This window comes from Arachis ipaensis, chromosome B07 (assembly GCF_000816755.2).
Source record: "Arachis ipaensis cultivar K30076 chromosome B07, Araip1.1, whole genome shotgun sequence".
Classification (NCBI taxonomy): Eukaryota; Viridiplantae; Streptophyta; class Magnoliopsida; order Fabales; family Fabaceae; genus Arachis; species Arachis ipaensis.
This window is the reverse complement of record NC_029791.2, coordinates 18,068,445-18,074,994: the sequence shown is the minus strand read 5'-3', so window position 1 is coordinate 18,074,994 and position 6,550 is coordinate 18,068,445. Positions and strand designations below refer to the sequence as shown.

Genomic DNA, 6,550 nt, shown 5'->3' with positions numbered 1-6,550 from the left:
TGTCCATTGTCCATCATGGTTTTATTATTTTTAAATTTTAATTACTCAAATCTGCATCTTTTATAAGTAAATATGAATTTAAAACTACAGTTCTTTGATCATGAAAAACTATATTTGTTGTTAAACTATAGTTTATTAATAAAAGATAATTGTGTTATAGTTTATGCATATAGCATGACTGGTAGCAAATATTTGAACTTTTCTTCTTTAAACTTCAGAACAAGCCATATATGAAGGTACTAAAAAAGTATAATTTTATTATTATTTTATCATGTAAATTGTAACTAAATTATGAACATGTTCAAGCTTGAAGTTGTCATTTAAAAAAAATGAAATAGGTAGATTTTTCGCCTGTCATTGCAGAATAAATACATAGTGCTGTCTATGGTGTCCACAAATTTTGTTAGCTATGTTGGCCATCCATGAATAAATAAATTACAAGATGTTGGTACGTAAAGAAAAAGACTATTGTTTGACTTACTTATTACTTTTAAAGTAATTTATTTGTTATTGTAATCTTGTTAGTTTTAACAAAAGTAAATTATTCGATAATATTAAGAAGACAAAAAACATAACTAAAATTTATCTTATTTAGCCAAAACTTACCTTTTTTTTTTTCTACAAATTATTTGACAAGGATAAGAAATGGGGATGATATGCGGGCATGTGATGATTATGATGATGATGATACCTTTCCACACCAATACCAAAAAGCAATTAAGAATGAAATCTAGATATTAGAATAGACATTCTGTTGATAGATTTTCCTCACAACTGTAAATAGAATTTCGGCATATTCTTCATCTGCAGTGATAATTTGATATATAATTGCAGCTATAACCTATAAATGATATAAAATATATTTAGTTTTGTATATTTTTTATTAAAAAGTCCAATCTACTAAAACTTGAAATCAAAACAACTCCTGCAATAAGAGAAAAAATTCTCTTAATGTACTATAACATAGTTCACACTTCACACACATCCTTCAACGGCTCAAAAACAACCAATTAATAATGAATTTTAATTTATACTGCCTCACATTACATTACATATAATTTTTCTTTCAAGAAAAAAAAAAACGAAACTGCATATCAAGCTGATTATAGAATAAAAATTTCCATAAATTCACCAGTGCCTAAATAAAACAACTGAGATAAAGGAATTAGAAGAAAGCGATTACCTTTGCAAAATTGAAATAGTAAGAGGGAAGAATCGAAGCTTTGAGAAGGTTCCACGATCCGTGCTTGGAAATCTAATCGAAAGACCTTTACGATAGTATTAGAGAGAGGTTCGTATGATAGGACAGAGTGTGTGTGGAGCACTCGATTTCTTTCTCTTGGAAGGGTTGTAGGATCAGATCAGAAAATGAAAAAATCAAAAATAGAGAACAAAAAAAATCTGAAAACATATCTGATTTGAGAGAAAGAGCGTTTTTATTTACTTCTTTGAAACAGATCTGATTTGCTTCTTCTTTCGTGAGCTGGTCTCAATGCAAACGATGAAAAGCGAACGAGTTGCATCTTCACGAGGACCACTGAATAAAAAGATAGAACTCATATAAGTCAACTTTAATAGTGTCAAAGAAATTTTTTTTTTGGGATGAAAATGCTGAAACACGAATTTAGTGAAATGTGAGCACTTCAATAAATTCAAGTTCAAATTAATCAAACCAATAGGGAAACAATTAATCATCATTTCATTCTCCTGTAGTAAAGGTTTTATCAAGTTCAAATTTATTTCAAAATTACATAGTACATAAATAATAGCAGAATGCACTAGTACAAAAGCAATAGAGTGAGACTAAAACATGAATGTAACAAAGAAAGGTTAAAATAACAGTCCATATAAAAACATATTAAGATAAAACATTACATAAAAACTAATGCTCTTTTATTCTTCATTCAATTTACAATTGAGCCTATACTAATTAAGAATTGATTGGTTTACACTTTCAACTACCAACTTCTTGCTAAGCAAACCATACAGTTTTGGTTATTTTTTTTCTTATCAAATATCGTATAAAGATATTCTGATGATAGTTTTTCTTATCCTCAAATTCAAAGAATAAGATAAATAAGCAAAAAACATATTAGAAAGTTTGCAAAATAAGAGAATGTACTTTTATAGTTTTATGTCAATATATCTAAATATTTTACTATAAATATTCCAAAAGTTGCAGAAAAATTAGAATCCAGACCCATGTTCAATTTGAAGTTCCAACTAACAAGAATAAATTAAACTAAACTACCTCCAATACTAACGACAAAGAATTGTCAGAATTAATTACTTTCTTCATGTTTCATTCCAAGCCCTCCATAAGGATCATTCTCATTCTGGTGTTTAGTTTTTATATATATGACTACACAAACTTTAGCTTATATGGCTAATTAATATATGACTTAATTGATGAGAATTTTTGTTTTTGTTTAAATTATTAGTGTACAACAACCACATTTTCTAGCAAGAGTTTGTTTGTTATGTATATTTTCCTTTGTCATTCTAGGTATGTAGTTCTTTCTAGGATTGAATTATTCAGTAGATTGATTGCCCCACTTGAATGTACTAAGGAAAATAAAAAATTATTTGATCTGATAGGTACCAGAAATCAAGAAATAGAAGAATAGATTGCTGTAAAAATTAGAACAAACAGAAATACGTTTCTGCTAATTAAGAAGGAAGAAGAGATGTAGCGAGTAAAAATATATTGAACGATTTTTTCAAACAGAACTTAATTTTACGTAATACTAATACTAACTGAAACCGAAACTAACAGACTAACAAATTCATGGTCAGTTTGGTTAAGATCTTGAGTTTAGTTTTGAACCTATTAAAATTAAGAGAGGAGAGGGGCTTGATTAATAAATCTGCCACTTGGTCTATAATAGGGATGTGAATAACTACTAGTTGCTATCTGTTAATTCTTTCTCTAACTGAACGAAGGTCCAAATCAATTCTGACATAAACAAATATAAAATATGAGTGAATAACGAAATAAACAAATATAAAATATAAATAATCAAAGGACTTGAAGTACTTATAGGTTTCAATTACCTTCTGTGTTGGTTCTCTTTTTCATTAAGAGTGGTTTAGAGTGCCTTTCATCATCACCATCATCATCACCATCATCAATTACAATATAGTCATGATTTTTATGAACTTCTTTGAGCATGCTTTTACAAGTTCCTGTAAATTCAATAATCAAACTATTTTATTTTCAGCATTTATAATATAATAGAATCTAATTTTGATGCATCCTCAAGCAAAAAAGTAATTTCTTTTTACATTAATAATGTGAATGGTTATGTGAAAAAACAAATATAATTTTTATATACTGTAGTGCATGCATTAAAATTGAACTTTATGTATATATAATTTATGTATGAAAAAGATTTATGTAACTCTTTTTACCTTCTTTGCTTCTATTGTTGAATTGTTCTGGCTCTTCAGCAATAATCTCAATAAAGTCATCAAAACATATAATAGTGGAGAGAGGAACAACCTGGCAAAATCCAGAGATTCCAGCAATGGACAGCAAGCTATTGTGGTACTGTTGGGATCATGAGAACACCAAAATTCTGAAAGTTTCAAACACGTAAGAGAAATTCTTAGATAAGCAAGGTTCACCACACCCTCTTTTAAACACAAATTATTTGACAAGGGTAAGAAAAGTATCCATTATGGTAATGAATGAACTTCTGTTATGTTCTCAACAACTTTATATGTAACTCTAAGTATCTCAACTGATCCTAAAAATTCTGTTACAGATTTGAAAGCAAGCTTAACGGATTACAATATAAATAATTGCTTATTGGTTCATCCATGAAGCTATTCAAATTGAGCTTTTTAAAACTGATGCTCAAATTGCCTACGCTTCTCTCTTCTTTATTTTCTCTTTTAAAATCAGTTTTATTAAAATCACTTGTTAATAAGTGTGTGTCATGCTTATGGTGCTGTGAAACTATAAGATGAAGAGAGTAAACTCTAACTCTGGTATGATCCAAATCCAACACCAATACCAACACCAACACTAAAACCTGAAATAAAAACAACTCCTGTAACAAGAGAAAAATCCCCTTAATGTACTGTAACATAGTTCACACTTCACACACATCCTTCAACGGCTCAAAAACAACCAATTAATAATGAATTTTAATTTATACTGCCTCACATTACATTACATATAATTTTTCTTTCAAGAAAAAAAAAAACGAAACTGCATATCAAGCTGATTATAGAATAAAAATTTCCATAAATTCACCAGTGCCTAAATAAAACAACTGAGATAAAGGAATTAGAAGAAAGCGATTACCTTTGCAAAATTGAAATAGTAAGAGGGAAGAATCGAAGCTTTGAGAAGGTTCCACGATCCGTGCTTGGAAATCTAATCGAAAGACCTTTACGATAGTATTAGAGAGAGGTTCGTATGATAGGACAGAGTGTGTGTGGAGCACTCGATTTCTTTCTCTTGGAAGGGTTGTAGGATCAGATCAGAAAATGAAAAAATAGAAAATAGAGAACAAAAAAAATCTGAAAACATATCTGATTTGAGAGAAAGAGCGTTTTTATTTACTTCTTTGAAACAGATCCTTCTTCTTTCTTCTTTCGTGAGCTGGTCTCAATGCAAACGTGAGAGAGAGAGAGAGAGAGAGAGAGAGAGAGAGAGAGAGTAGTGGATGAATGTGTGAACCTGGCCGGAGCGGGTGGAGGAGGCGGGAGGTGAGACGGCGGTTTCCGTGGAAGGAACGATGAGGAGACCTCAGGAGATGGCGCCGCGACCGGAGAAGGTGACGCCGACGGGACCTCAGCAGACGGCGGCGAAAAAAATGACAACACACACAGAAGATTGGAGGAGACGAGAATGGTGTGGGTGACTTAGGGTTAGGTTGGGTAATTTAGATAATATCTTTTTTTTTAACTTAGCGACCGCTTTTGTGGCGGATTAATTTATAAAATCGATCGCTAATTTAAAAATTAGCAACCGATTTAGTGACCATAATTTTAACGACTGAATTAGTAACCAACCTCGATCATTATTCTACTTACCTATAAATTGGTTGCAAAATTGGTCGCTAAAATAAAAATAGCGACCGATTTTGTGACCAAGAGTTCCAAGGACATTCCTTCTTTTGTTTTGGTTGCTAATTCGGTCGCTAAATTAAAAATAGCGACCGATTTTAGCGACCGCTTATATTTTAGTTGTATAAAACTAGTCGGTCACTAATTCGGTGGCTATTAGTGACTGATTATGTCAGTCACTAAATTAACAATTAGCAACTGATTTAGCGACTGAATTAGCGATCAAACAGTTGTCCACCCTATTTCACTATCAGTTGCAAAATCGGTCACTAAAATAAAAAATAGCAACCGCTTTTGTGACCAACAGTTCCAAAGATATTATTTCTGTTTTGGTTGCTAAATCGGTCGCTAAATCAAAAAATAGCGACGATTTTAGTGACCAATTTTATTTTGATTGTATTTAAAACTTATTGGTCGCTAATTCAGTTGCTATTAGCGACCGAATTTGTTGGTCGCTAAAATCGGTCGCTGAATGTAATTTAGCGATCAATATTGATTTGGTCCTGAAAATTCTGTATCAGTCACTAAATCAATCGCTATTAGCAACCAATTTTTTTGGTGATTATTCCAATATTTTCTTGTAGTACCTTTTTGTTCAATTAGTATGCACTGAGTACACATTTCCATCAATCTTGACTCTTCGAATTTCTTAACTTATATCTCTACGATAGAAAGATTTAGAACACTGAAATTTCCCAAAAGTACAAAGGAACACCTAAACCACTTCCTATACATTTATTTATTTAATTTTTTTCCAAAGCTAGAAATGATTTTATTCAATAAATCAACTTGGGTCCATGATAAACCTTCAACAAGAATAAAATAGGATTTTTCAGTACGAGAAATAATAGAACAATAAATCAATAACCTATTGAGAGTAAGAAAATAAAACATTATTTTGAATGAATAAGAAAAAGGCGAGTTTCAGCTTTATGAGATAGAATTTGGATTCTTTAAATTTTGAATTTTTATTTTAGAGGGTAAAATGTGATATTTCACTTTTAAATAATTTTTCTCTCATATTTTTTTTTGTTCCACCTATAAAATAAATAATAAAAAATTATACTTTATCTTCTAAAGTAAAATTCAAAATTTTAAAAATTTAAATCCGGTAGAGCTAGAAAAAAGGAAACAATGAACTTCTTTATCATCTTCCGTGCATCATCTTTGAATGAAATTCTGCCTCTCCTTTTATCGTACCATTCAAAATCCTTTAGTGATCAGAGATTTCACTTTTAAAGATGAATTTGTTGCATGCTTTCCATATCTCTCACATCAGGTAAGCTACTATATGCACTTTTCTTCTTCCATTCCTTTTGATTTTCATATTATTTTGTTTAAGTTTGACCAACTAATTAATACAAAAAAGTATTCGTAGTAATGTGTAGGATTTTTATGTTTACATTTTTCTAATGTCATTTTCAAATCCATCAATATGTTCAAATTGTTACTTCTAATAATCGTTTATTAG

At 30.3% G+C, this 6,550-nt stretch overlaps 2 long non-coding RNA genes across 4 annotated transcripts; both read right to left on the bottom strand.

Moving 5' to 3' along the window:
* LOC110264888 lies at positions 1,367 to 4,861 on the bottom strand. The gene is made up of 2 exons (XR_002351211.1): positions 4,691 to 4,861; positions 1,367 to 1,483 (listed from the first exon to the last, which is right to left on the bottom strand). It is a non-coding gene; the product is annotated as an uncharacterized LOC110264888 (long non-coding RNA).
* Positions 1,512 to 4,326, bottom strand: LOC107608323. Of its 3 annotated transcripts, none has more exons than XR_001612810.2 (4): positions 4,313 to 4,326; positions 3,412 to 3,578; positions 3,055 to 3,186; positions 1,512 to 1,537 (listed from the first exon to the last, which is right to left on the bottom strand). It is a non-coding gene; the product is annotated as an uncharacterized LOC107608323 (long non-coding RNA). The 3 variants fall into 3 exon arrangements; XR_002351210.1 differs by lacking the exon at positions 4,313 to 4,326 and adding an exon at positions 2,828 to 2,956 and having other exon boundaries at positions 1,513 to 1,537; positions 3,412 to 4,095; XR_002351209.1 differs by lacking the exon at positions 4,313 to 4,326 and having other exon boundaries at positions 3,412 to 4,068.